Below are 13,959 nucleotides of genomic sequence, written 5' to 3' on the forward strand. Positions count from 1 at the left end.
GAAAGGAATCTGCACCCTGGGAGGTCACTTAACTCACAGGGAGATCATCAGGATGGAAGGGAAACCTCAAAGCCATGGAGAAATGTGCAGCAGCCAGACTGAGGAGGACAAAGCAGAGAAAGAGCTGCACAGAAATCAGTACCACTGCCCTTGGACACCACAGCCTGAGATGCTTGTATGGGGGTTGGGTGCTGAGACTTAGGCTTTGGAGGTCAGTTCCTGGGAGAGGACTAGGTTGGCTGTGTGGAGACAGCCTAATGGGCTAGGGAGTGGTGTGCCATGGGCTGGGGAGTGGAGTACCACAGCTGAGAGTGCAGGAGGAGGTCTGGGCCTGCAGGAGAAGCATGGTGCCATTGCTAGGGAAGGGAAGAGGAGGAGGGGTGGGGCAATCATAGGACTGTCTTTTTCTGTGCATGCATACGGGCTATCAGGTGGCAGGGCACCTCATGCATGGGCCATGGTCAGCAGGTGCAAAATGCCAGTCATCTGCCACCACTAAGTGACCTGTGAACAGGTACCAGCTGCAGCCCCATACAACTTAGAGGTCATTGCTGAGGATGGCACTGCAACTGAGTGCCACCCATTGTCCTTACGTCCCTCAGAATGCACAGGCCCTGCTGTTGCCACTGCCAAAGGTTCTGGGCACCACCCACACCTCCCTGAGGGTCACTGGCACTTCCCAGGGTCCTGTAACCAGGAGCAGCCTGTGTCACCTCCCCATCAGTCCTCGCCACTGTCAAGGGCCCAACAATCAGGCACTGGCTATGGCCATGTGCATTGCCTCTATCTCCCTGGAATCAGGTGCAGGACTTAAACCAGCACAGCCCCTATTAAGAGAATAAGAGCCTATACACATTAAGGAAAGATAAGGCATGCATCCAAACCAAAAGCAGTCCTCATGCCAAAAAATAAAAATAAAAAAAAGTAAGCCCTTGTGACTTACCCAGGGGGCACTCTAACATATAAATAGCCCTCCAAGACCACAGTAGAATATTGTTTTCTAAACTTACAGAATAAGAAAAGGGTAAGTAAAATGAAGAAGTTCACAAATCATTGCCAGTTAAAAGAACAGTATAATTCCCCTGAAGGAGCAAACAATGTAGTCTAACAGACACCAAGTTCAAACAGGAGGTAATTTTACTGAATGAATTGAGATCAGCTATCAAAAGTAATGCAGATTACTTTAGAAAGGAACTAGAAAATATAAGGAGGAGACAAAAAAATTAGAAAATTCATTTAGAGAGATGCAAGCTGAGTTAAAGTCACTGAAGAGCAGAATGAATAATGCAGAGGGACAAATAAGTGTCTTGGAAGATAGAATAATGAAAATCACCCAACCAGGACAGCAGACACAAAATCAAATAAAAAAAAACATGATAGCAATATAAGAGACCTATGGGATAATATAAAATGTGCCAGACTACACATAATAGGGATTCCAGAAGGAGAAGACAAAGAAATGGGGATTGAAAATATATTTGAAGAAATTATGGCTGAAAACTTTACAAATCTAAATGAAACACATATCAAGATACAGGAAGCACAGAAGGTCCCAAACAAGTTGAACCTAAATAGGCCCACACCAAGATATATTATAATAAACATGGAAAAAAGTTAAAAATAGAGGATTCTAAAGGTAGCAAGAGAAACACAAAGCATTAATTATAAGGGAACACCCATAAGACTATCAGATGATTTTTCTGCAGAAACACTACAGGCCAGAAGAGAGTGACAAGGTATACTCAAAGTTCTAAAGGGGGGAGTTCCTGTCATGGCGCAGTGGTTAACGAATCCGACTAGGAACCATGAGGTTGCGGGTTCGGTCCCTGCCCTTGCTCAGTGGGTTGGGGATCCGGCGTTGCCATGAGCTGTGGTGTAGATTGCGGACTCGGCTCGGATCCTGCATTGCTGTGGCTCTGGCGTAGGCTGGCGGCTACAACTCCGATTCGACCCCTAGCCTGGGAGCCTCCATATGCCACGGAAGCGGCCCAAGAAATGGCAAAAAAAAAAAAAAAAGTTCTAAAGGGGAAAAATTTGCAGCCTAGAATACCCTACCCAGCAGAATATCATTTAAAAGAGAAGGAGGAATGAAGAATTCCTCCGACAAACAAAAACTAAAAGAATAAAGCAATGCCAAATCCATTCTAAAAGAAATACTGAAAGGGCTCCTCTAAACAAAAAAGAAGAAGAAATAGGATGGAGGAAATCACGATTCAAATGTAATCACTTAAATAAGCCAGTATACAGATTTAAAAGAAAGAAAAAGCTATTGTAAAAGGCATGATAAACACAAGGAAAAACAAAAGGATAAAGTTGTCAAAAAAGGACATCAAAGTCACAAAATGTGGGAAAGGAAAGTAAGAAAATATGGACTCTTTCTCTAGAATGTGTTTGAGCCTGTGTGACTATGAGGCTAAAGCAAGCAGATAGAGAAAGGGGTTAACATACTTGAAAAATAAGACAACCACAAATCAAAACCAAATAACAAATTCACAAAAACCAAAAAGAAGAGGACACAAGCATAAAATAAAAGGAAATCCTCCAACCAAAAAAAGAAAGGAACAAAAGAGAAACATAATATCAACTGGAAAACAAGGTTTAAAATGGAAATAAATACATATTTATCAATAATTACCTTAAATGACAATGGACTGAATGCTCCAATCAAAAGATATAGAGTGGCAGACTGGATTAAAAAAAAGTGCCTACAATATACTGCCTATAAGAGACTCACCTTAGGGCAAATGACACAAATAAACTGAAAGTGAAGGTATGGAAAAAGATATTTCAGGTGATTGGAAATGACAGGAAAGCAGGAGTTGCAATTCTCATATCATACAAAATAGACTGTAAAATTAAGACCGCAAAGGAAGGTAAAGAAGGACACTATTTAATGATAAAAGAATCCACTTAAGAAGAGAATATTATACTCCTCAATATATATGCCCCTAATATAGGAGCACCCAAATACATAAAACAAATGCTAACAGATATAAAAGGAGAAATTGGTGGGAATGCAATAATAGTAGATTTAACACCCCACTCACATCAATGGACAGATCCTCTAGAAATAAAATTAATAAGGCAACAGAGATCCTAAATGACACAATAAACAGTCTTAATTGATATTTTCAGTACATTAAATCCCCAAACAACCAGAATATACAGTCTTTTCAAGTACACATGGAACATTCTCTAGGATTGACTACATACTGGGACACAAAACTAACCTCAACCAATTTAAGAGTATAGAAATTATTTCAAGCATCTTCTCATTCCACACTGGCATGAAATTAGAAATCAATTGCGGGGGGGATGTAAAAAAACTTACTATATGCAGACTAAACAATACTCTACTAAAACACCAATGGGTCAATGAGGAAATTAAAAAGGAAATTTAAAAGTACCTCAAGACACATTACAAGGAAAACACAATGTTCAATACCAATGGAATGCATAGATATTTTATGCATTGTTTATTTAACCTAAACAAAAGTGGGGAAGAAAAACTTGTAATCCTTTGAGTTCCTAAAACCAAGATTCCTAACATATTTCAAGATATCAAATGAAAAAGAAGAAAAAATCAGGGCGGAAAAAAGTACAAATGAATTTCTCCCTTTGTGCATATAAACCCCAATCACTTTAAGAGTATTAAGTTAGGGAATTTTATAATTTGAGAAATATATACAGGAATCCCCCCTTATCCCCAGGGGATTATGTTCTAACACCCCCAGTTTTAGTGGCTTAAAACCACAGCTAGTACCAAACCCTATTTATGCTATGTTCTTTCCTATACATGCATGCTTATGATAAAGTTTAATTCATAAATTAGGCACAGTAAGAGATTAACAACAATAACTGTTCCCTTGTGGCTCAGCAGTAATGAACCCCACTAGTATCCATGAGGATGTAGGTTTGAACAATGGCCTTCCTCAGTGGATTAAGGATATGTTGTTGCCATGAGCTATGGTGTAGGTCACAGACATGGCTCAGATCTAGTGTTGCTGTGGTTGTGGCATAGTCCAGCAGCTGCAGCTCCAATTCCACCCCTAGCCTAAGAAGTGTGCCTCCCTTCCCCCCACCAAAAAAATCTATGGAATGCTGCAAAAAGAAGTTCTTAGAAGGAAGTTCATGGCAATACAGACCTTCCTCAAAAGAGAAGGAAAATATCAAATCAACAACCTTACCTACCACCTAAAAGAATTAGAAAGGGAAGAACAAAACCTAAAGTCAGCAGAAGAAAGGAAACAAAAATCAGAGGAAATCAATAAAAGAGAGATTCAAAAAACAATAGGAAAAAAATCAACAAAACCAAGAGCTGCTTCTTTGAAAGGGTAAACAATTAACAAACCTCTGACCAGACTCACCAAGAAGAAAAGAGAATGAACCCAAATAAAGAAAAACAAGAAATGAAAGATGAGTTCCTGTTGTGGCATAATGATAACAAATCTGACAGGTATCCATGAGGATACAAGTTCAACCCCTGGACTTGCTCAGTGGGTTAAGGATCTGGAATTGCTGTGAGCTGTGGTGTAGGTCACAGATATGGCTCAGATCCTGTGTTGCTATGGCTGTGGCATATGCCAGCAGCTGTAACTCTGACTCGACACCTAGCCTGGGTACTTTCATATGCTGTGGGTGCAGGCCTAAAAAGACAAAAAAAAAAAAAGGAATAGGAGAAATCTCAATGGACACTGCAGAAATTAAAAAAAAGAGAGATTATGAACAATTATATGCCAACAATTTTGACAACCTAGAAGAAATGACAAATTTCTAGAGACATACGGCCCACCAAAATTGAATCAAGTACAAATAATTTGAACAGAACTATCACTAGAAATGAAATTGAATATTTAATAAAAACACTCCCTACAAACAAAAGTCCAGGACCTGATGGCTTCACAGGCAAATTCTAACAAGCACACGAAGAAAAACTTATACCTATCCTTCTTAAACTTTTCCATGAGATGGAAGAAGTAGGAACACTCCCAAAGACATTCTACAAAGCCACCATGACCCTATTGCCAAAACCGGACAAAGACACTAATAAAAAAATTATAGGCCAATATCATTGACGAATATAGATGCAAAAATTCTCAACAATATTTTAGCCAGCCAAATCCAACAACATATAAAAAAGATCATACACCATGACCAAGTGGGATTCATACCATGTTCAAAAGATGGTTCAACATATGCAAATCAGTCATCATACACCACATCAACAACAGAAAAGACAAAACCACATGATCATCTCAATAGAGGCATAAAAAGCATTTAACAACATCCAACATCCATTCATGATAAAAACTCTTATCAAAGTGGGTACAGAAGGAACGTATCTCAACACAATAAAAGCCATTTATGACAAACCCAAAACCAATATAATACTCAACAGAGAAAAGCTGAAAGCCTTCTTGCTAAAATCTGGAAAAAGACAGGGATGCCCACTCTCACCTCTTTTATTCTACATAGTATTGGAAGTCCTAGCTACAGCAATCAGACAAACAAAAGAAATAACTATCCAAACTGGAAGAGAAGAGATAAAATTGTCACTCAATGCAGATGATGTGATACTATATACAGAATACCCGAAGGACTCCATACAAAAACTACTCAAACTGATCAATGAATTCAGCGAAGTAGCAGGATGCAAGATTAACATTCAGAAATCAGTTGCATTTCTGTATACTGACAATGAAATATTAGAAAAGGAATATAAAAATACAATACCTTTTAAAATCACACCCCAAAAATTAAATACCTAGTAAGAAACCTAACCAAGCTGAGAACTATAAAACATTAACCGAGGAATAAAAGAAATGGGAAGATAATCCATACTCCTGGATTGGAAGAATTAATATTATTCTTTGGGTAATGCTTTGGTAGTATTCCATACTACCAAAAGCAACCTACAGATTAAATGTGATGCTTATCAAATTAACCATGACATTTTTCACAAACTTAAAACAAACCATCCAAAAATTTATATGGAACAGTAAGATATCCAGAAGTGCCAAAGAAATCCTGAAGGAAAAAAAAACAAGCAGGAGGCATAACTCTCCCAGACTTCAGACCATATAATAACGTTACAGTAATCAAGAAAGTGTGGTACTGGTACAAAAACAGACATATGAAAAAATGAAACAGAATAGAATCCAGAAATAAGCCCAGACACCTATGGTCAATTAATCTTTGACAAAGGAGGCAATAATACAAAGTGGGGGGAAAGATAATCTCTTCACCAAGTAGTGCTGGCAAACGTGGACAGCTGCACGTAAATCAATTAAACTAGAACATACCCTCACACCATGCACAAGAATAAACTCAAAATGGCTTCAAGACTTAAACATAAGACAAGACACCATAAAACTCCCCCAGGCAAAACATTGTCTGACATCAACTGTACAAACGTCTTCTTAGGTCAGTCTCCCAAAGCAATAGAAATAAAAACAAACATAAACAAATGGAACCTAATTAAATATAACAGCTTTTGCACAGCAAAGGAAACCATAAACAAAAGGAAGAAACGACATATGTGATGGAAGAATATAGTTGCAAACGATGCAACTGACAAAGGCTTAATCTCCGTAGTATATAAACAACTCACACAACTCAACAACAACAAAAAAACCAAACAGCCCAATTGGAAAATGGGCAGAAGACCTAAATAGATATTTCTCCAAAGTAGACATAGAGCCAACAGGCACGTGAAAAAATGTTCAACATCACCAATTATTAGAGAAACACAAATCAAAACTATAATGAGGTACCACCTCACACCCCTCAGAATGACTGTCATCAATAAATCTCCAAATAATAAATGCTGGAGAGGTTGTGAGAAATGGGAATCCTCCTACACTGCTGGTGGGAATGTAAACTGGTACAACCAATGTGGAAGACAGTATGGAGATTACTCAGAAAATTAAATATAGAACTACCATATGATCCAGCAATCCCACCCCTGGGCATGTATTTGGAGAAAACATTCATTCTGAAAGATACATGCACCCATATGTTCATTACAGCACTATTCACACTAGCCAAGACATAGAAACATCCTAAATGTCCAATGACAGATGAAAGGATTAAGAGTGGTACATAATATACAATGGAATACCATTCAGCTGTAAAAAAGAATAAAGGAGTTCTTGTTGTGACTCAGTGTGTTAAGAACTCAACATAGTGTCCATGAGGATTCAAGTTCGATCCCTGGATTTGCTCCATGAGTTATAGGCTCCAGGATTGCCACAAACTGTGGCACATGTCGCCTATGTGGCTCGTATTTTTGTTGCTGTGGCTGTGGTATAGGTGGGCAGCTGCTGCTCTGATTTAACCCCTAGCCCAGGAAATTTCTTATGTCACAGGTGCAATCCTAAAAAGACAAAAAAAAAAAAAGAGAGAGAGAGAGAGAGAAGAAAATAATGCCATTTGCATTATTAGTTGCATGGATGCAACTAAAGATCTCATACTAAGTGAAGTAAGTAGAATGGGAAAGACGAATACAATATATCACTTATATGCAGATTCTAAAATGTGGCAAAGATGAACCTATTTACAAAAAAGAAACAGACTCAGAGACATGGAGAATAGACCTGTGGTTCCCAAGAGGGAGTGGGATGGATGGGGAGTTTGAGGTTTGGTAGATGCAAACTATTACATCTAGAATGGATAAGAAATGAAATCCTACTGGAAAGCACAGGGAACTATATCCAATATCTTGGGATAGAACATGATGCAAGATAATATGAGAAAAAAATGTATATATAGGTATGATTGGGTTACTTTGCTGTACAGCAGAAATTGGCACAGCATTGTAAATCAACTATAACTTTTATTATTTTAAGTTTTATTTATGTATTTAATTTTTTGCTTTTTAGGGCAACACCTATGGCACATGGAGGTTCCCAGGCTAGGGTTCCAATCAGAGCTACGGCTGCCGGCCTACGCCACAGCCTCATCAACACAGGACCTGAGCTGTGTCTGCAATCTACACCACAGCTCATAGCAATGCCAGATCCTTAACTCGCTGAACGAGGCCAGGGATTGAACCCGCAATCTCATGGTTCCTAGTCAGATTCATTTCCACTGTGCCATGGTGGGAACTCTACAATTTAATTTTTAAAAAGATGCACACTTCCCTATGTTCATAACAGCACTATTCACAGTAGCCAAGACATGGAAGCAATCTAAATATCCAACAACAGATGAACGGACAAAGAAGAAGTGGTATATATATAAAATGCAGTATTACCAAGCCATAAAAAATAATGAAATAATTCCAGTTGCAGCAACATGGTTGCAAATAGAGAGCATCATACTAAGTGAAGTCAGGAAGAGAAAGACAAATTCCATATTATACCACTTATATGTGGAGTCTAAAACATGACACAAATGAACTTATCTACCAGCAGAAACAGATTTAAGGACATAGGGAACGGACTTGTGTTTATTTACCGAGGGAGCCGAACATGGGGGAGGGCAGGATTGGGAGACTGGGGTTAGCAGATGCCAGCTATTATATATAGGATGGATAAAAACAGGACCCTACTGTATAGCACAGGCAACTGTATTCAACATCCTATGATAAATCATAATGGAAAAGAATTTATTTATTTATTTGTTTGTTTGTTATTTTAGCACCGCACCCACGGCATATGGAAGTTCCCAGGCCAGGGGTCAAATCAGAGCTGTAGCCACCAGCCCACGCCACAGCCATAGTAACTCGGGATCCAAGTCGCCTCTGTGACCTATACCGCAGTTCATGGCAATGCTGGATCCTTAACCCACCAAGCGAGGCCAGGGCTCGAATCCATATCCTCATGGATCCTAGTCAGGTTCATTAACTGCTGAGCCATGATGGGAACACTGAAAATAATGTCGTTTTTTTTTAAAAGAATGTACAAATATATTTCTTTGAACACTGAGTGTTTCATAAGTTTTTCACTGACTGGTAGGTGCAATTTATGAAGCCCTTTTAATAACAATCCTTCCCTATCTCTTAGAAAAGAGATTTAACTAAATAATGGTCTATATGGTGAAATATTCAAGCATAGAAGAAACTGACAGAAAATATCAGAGGATAAGTAACTTGGTGGAAAGGTACTAGGTATGTGTTTTCAGAGCACTTGATCATGGAGAAGTGTTTAGAATGTTAAACAGGTAAATACTAAGCAACTAAGAATGAAATTCCAGTAGGGAATGAAATTAGTCCAAATGCATGTACAATATTTTGGCTAGGACACTGCCTAACATGCTATATGGTGCTCAATAATCACTTCTTGAGTAAATGAATGAATACCTGAATCGTGAATGAATACAGCATAAGGTGCCCATAGAAGGTATTAGTTTGGTAGTACTAGAGTATAAAGTAAAAGATGGGGTTAGGCTTTTGATTTATTGTATTTTAAGATAAAACCCATTCCTCCCCCTAAAAATCCCCTGTGTCCTGCCTATTTCTTCATACCCCCAAGCCCAGAACCCCTGGCAACCATTAATCATTCTACTAACCACACGGTTTTATACTTTCTAGAATGGCATATATTTGGACTAAGCAATATGTATCTTTTCCACACTGGCTTCTTTCACCAAGCAATATTCATGCAAAATTCCTCCATGTCTTTTTAGGGCTTCTTTTTCACAAAGAATTACATTCCATTGTCTGGATGTATCACAGTCTGTTTATCCATACACCTATTGAGACCATCTTTGTTGCTTCCAGTTTCAGTTGACTATGACTCAAGTTGATATAGACAACTGTTTGCAGAATTTTGTGTGAAAATAGGTTTTAAAATAAATTGGATAAATAAGATCGCCGGATTGTGCACTATGGTAAGACCATGTTTAGCTATTTAAGAGGCAGCTAAGCTGTTTTCCAAAGGGCCTGTTTACCATTTTCATTTCCAACCAGCAATGAGTGAGAGTGCCCATTGTTTTGCATGCTCACTAGGATTTGGTGTTGGCAGTGTTTTGGATTTTAACCATTCTAAGAGACATGTAGTGGTGTCTCAGTTTATTTCATGAACTTCCCTATGACAAATGATGATGAGCATCTTTGCATATACTCATTCTCCATCTTCTTTAGTGATGTGCCTGTTCAGATCTTTTGCCCCCCCCTCCTTTTTTTTTTTGGCCCAGCCCATGGCATATGGAAGTTTCCCAGCCAGGAATCAAATTCACACCTCAGTGGCCCCCAGAGCCACTGTGGAGACAATGCCGGATTTTTAATCCATCGCACCACAGCGGAAACTCCTCTTTTGCTCTTTTTAATTTTTAAAACATTTTTTTACTATGTTTGATTCTTTCGCCCATTATAAACTGGGATGTCTGTTTTCTTATTGTTGGATTTTTTTGTCTTTTTGTCTTTTTAGGGCCGCACCTGCGGCATATGGAGGTTCCCAGGCTAGGGGTCTAATTGGAGCTGTAGCTGCAGGCCTACGCCAGAGCCACAGCAAGGCCAGATCTGAGCCGAGTCTGCAACCTACACCACAGCTCACAGCAATGCCGGATCCTTAACACACTGAGCAAGGCCAGGGATTGAACCCACAACCTCATGCTTCCTATTTGGATTCATTTCTGCTGCACCACAATGGGAACTCCTATTGTTGGATTTTAAGAGTTCTTTGTATTTTTCAATGAAAGACTTTTATCCAAGTTTTGCAAATATTTTGTAGCTGGGGCATGACTTGATTTTCTGAACAGTCTTTCACATAGTAGAAGTTTTGAAATTTTAATATTCAATTTATTTAAACTAAAAACAAACACAAAAAACACCACAAGAACATTTTACTCATTTTCCCCATCCTCCAACCCCACTTCTGGCAACCACCAATCTGTTCTCCATATCTATGACCTTAGTTTGGTTTTTGTTTTTAGATTCCACATATAAATGAGATCATATAGTATTTGTCTTTCTCTGTCATAGCAGCATGCCATGAAGTCCATCCATGTTCCATTATTTTTTATGAATAATATTTCATTGTGTATGTGTGTATACACACCACAGATTCTTTATCCATTCATTCATTGATGGATATTTAGGTTGTTTCCATATCTTGGCTACAGTAAATAATGCTGCAATGAAAACAGAGGTACCTATATTTTTTCCAGTTTTTTAAATTTCCTTCAGATAAAAACCCAGAAGTGGAATTGCTGGGTCATATGGTACTTTCATTTTTAATTTTTAAAGAAACTTCATAGTGGTTGCACCAATGTACATTCCCACCAACAGTGCCCAAAGTTTCCTTTTCTTAACACCCTTATTATTTCTAGTCTTTTTTTTTTCCTTTTTTTTTTCTTTTTTGCCTGCACCCGTGGCATGCAGAAATTCCTGGGCCAGGGATCAAATCTGCACCACAGCAGTGACACTATTCACTGCAGTCACAATGCTAGTTCTTTAACCTGCTATACAACAGGAGAACTCTTAGTCTTTTTGATAATAGCCATTCAAAGGCAAGTTCAAAATCTGTTATTAAAGCAGCATTATAGGTAAATTTGTTCTTTTAGCAGAAAGTAATATCTAGTCCTGCACCAATCTTCTTTTAATAACAAAATCCACTTACCTAATTAAGCTTAATCTAATCTCAGCCCACATACATAAAACTCCTTTTCTACTCAAAACATATCCCATTTTCCTATAATATAATAAAATATTTCCTTTATTATTTTTAGTAGCTTTAATTACATATTTGGATTAGAATCCTCAACTCTTGGGAGTTCCCATTGCGGCTCAGCAGTAACAAATATGACTAGTATCCATGAAGATGTGAGTTCAACCCCTGGCCTCACTCAGTTGGTTAAGGATCTGGCATTACCATGAGCTGTGGTGTAGGTTGCAGACAAGGTTCAGATCTAGTGTTGTTGTGGCTGTGGCACAGGTCAGCAGCTACAGCTCCAATTCGACCCCTAGCCTGGGAATCTCCATATGCCACAGGTGCGGCCCTAGAAAAAGACAAAAAACAAACAAAAAAAGAATTTAATTGACTCATAAAATTTCATCAAACCAAGCTATTTTTTTATTGACAAATTGGTAACAGATATGACAAGATTTTATTTAACTTCTATTACACCTAGGTGGTAATCAAGCCAGGTTTCTCTAAGTGCATATGCAAAAAGACCCAGTTTTGGAATTTCAAGAGTTTCGTCTCAACCAATTCTCTTCAGATTCTAAAGAATATAGTGGCCAGGCAGTGTTAAAAAATCTTTCTGTCTCTTTCTAGAAGCATATTAAAGATCTCCCAGTTTTGCAAAACGTACCCTAGGGGAACTATAAAATGGAATAGAGCTATGATTATCATGGCAGGTGTTATCAAATACCAAAAAAAAAAAAAAAAAAGGCAATGCAGAACGGTCTCTTCCCATCACAAGTCCCTAACACCAAAAAGGAAGTTTCACATCCATTGCAAAGGGAAAATACAAAAAAATGCTCTGCCACACGTGAAACCCAACACAAAAGGGAAGGACAGAGGCTGTTGTTGTTACCAAACAGGGCCCTGTGGGGCTTCTGGGCACTAAAGCCTTTCTATCCCCCATTTGTTATTTTGAGGAAATGGGCCTCATTTGCCCTCCATCACCTTCCTTGAGTTCCTGGGGACAGGTTCAGATAATTGCTCATCAGAGAAGGAAGGGGATGCAAAGACAAGGGAGGAAGAGTTAAGAAACAATAGTACAGCCTTGGGGGTAAGATCCCAGTTCCCTCAAGGGATACACATAATGATGTATCTTATACACCAAGAGAAAAGTTATATCCCTTATGCTTCTTTTAGAAATGAATACTTTAAAATTAAGCTTAGAGTCCCTCCTTGTCCTTCTCCCTGGCTTAATTACACCCTAAACACAATCACCAATAAGCTAAAGATTAGGCACCCTGAGCACAATTGCATGTGATTAAAAGATTATTAGCACATGATGTTTTTTAAGAACTTTCCCAGTTTGTTCCAATCTCTGATCAAGATGCCCTTTTCACAAGTACTGTTATTCTAGACAACAACCCAGAAGACCACCATCATGATCATGCTGAGATCTCCTGACAAAAGCTTTGATGACCAAGATTCCTCCAAAGAAAGAAGAATGCATGTTTGCCCCAATCCTGATTCCTATCTGAAAACCTGTTTTTATCCTTTTTACTATAAAACTCCCTGCAATTCTTCTCAATGGAGGGCACAGTCTTTAAGGCATTAGCCTGCTATGGCCTCATTTGCCTGGCAAAGCAATTAAAACTATTTCTTTCCCCTTCCCCCAAAACTCTGTCTCTGCATTTCTATTCAGTACCAGTGGCAAAGGCCAAGTTTCAGCAATATTGACACATGAGAGCCCTGATGCCAAAGACATCTCAACTGACCAATGCAAGTACTACAGTGCACACACAAACAACAAAGCCTGAGAGGAGGAGTAGCCCAGAAATTCCGCTTCCATTCCCAGATGGAGCCCTCTGGAGCAGCCTGGATCCTGAAAGAGAATGGACCATGAGTGGCTCACCCCAAATGATACACACAAAACCACAAATAACAAATAAGCTATGGTGGCACAGACAGAAAATCAGCAAAGACATAGTCTAAAATTCCACTTCCATTCCCAGATGGAGGAAACCTCTAGCTTAGCCCAGCTCTCAGAGGAAATGGGACCAGAGTGGCTCCCTTCCCACAAAGGAAGCATCCCAGATGCAGCGGAGAGAGTTCCCAGCCTGTGCAGGCTGGTGCAGCTTACCACCAAATGACATTGAGTGCGGACTGCAGCTCTGGACATTTCTCAGCTCCAAACAGCCTCAAGCCCTGGGCAGCTGGTGGTTGCCAGGGACAGTCCCCCCAAGATCCCTGGAGCAAAATGGGCTCTGGCAGCTGCTGAGGAGTCAGGGTGAGGTAGGAGGTAGATGGGCCCCTGGGCTGAGAACAGTTGTTAGGCCAAATAAATCAGGCCTTGTTTCTCTTTGACAGGTCAAGGAAAAAGTTAAAAGCTGAGCTC

Source organism: Phacochoerus africanus, chromosome 15 (genome assembly GCF_016906955.1).
Source record: "Phacochoerus africanus isolate WHEZ1 chromosome 15, ROS_Pafr_v1, whole genome shotgun sequence".
In the NCBI taxonomy this organism is placed as follows: domain Eukaryota; kingdom Metazoa; phylum Chordata; class Mammalia; order Artiodactyla; family Suidae; genus Phacochoerus; species Phacochoerus africanus.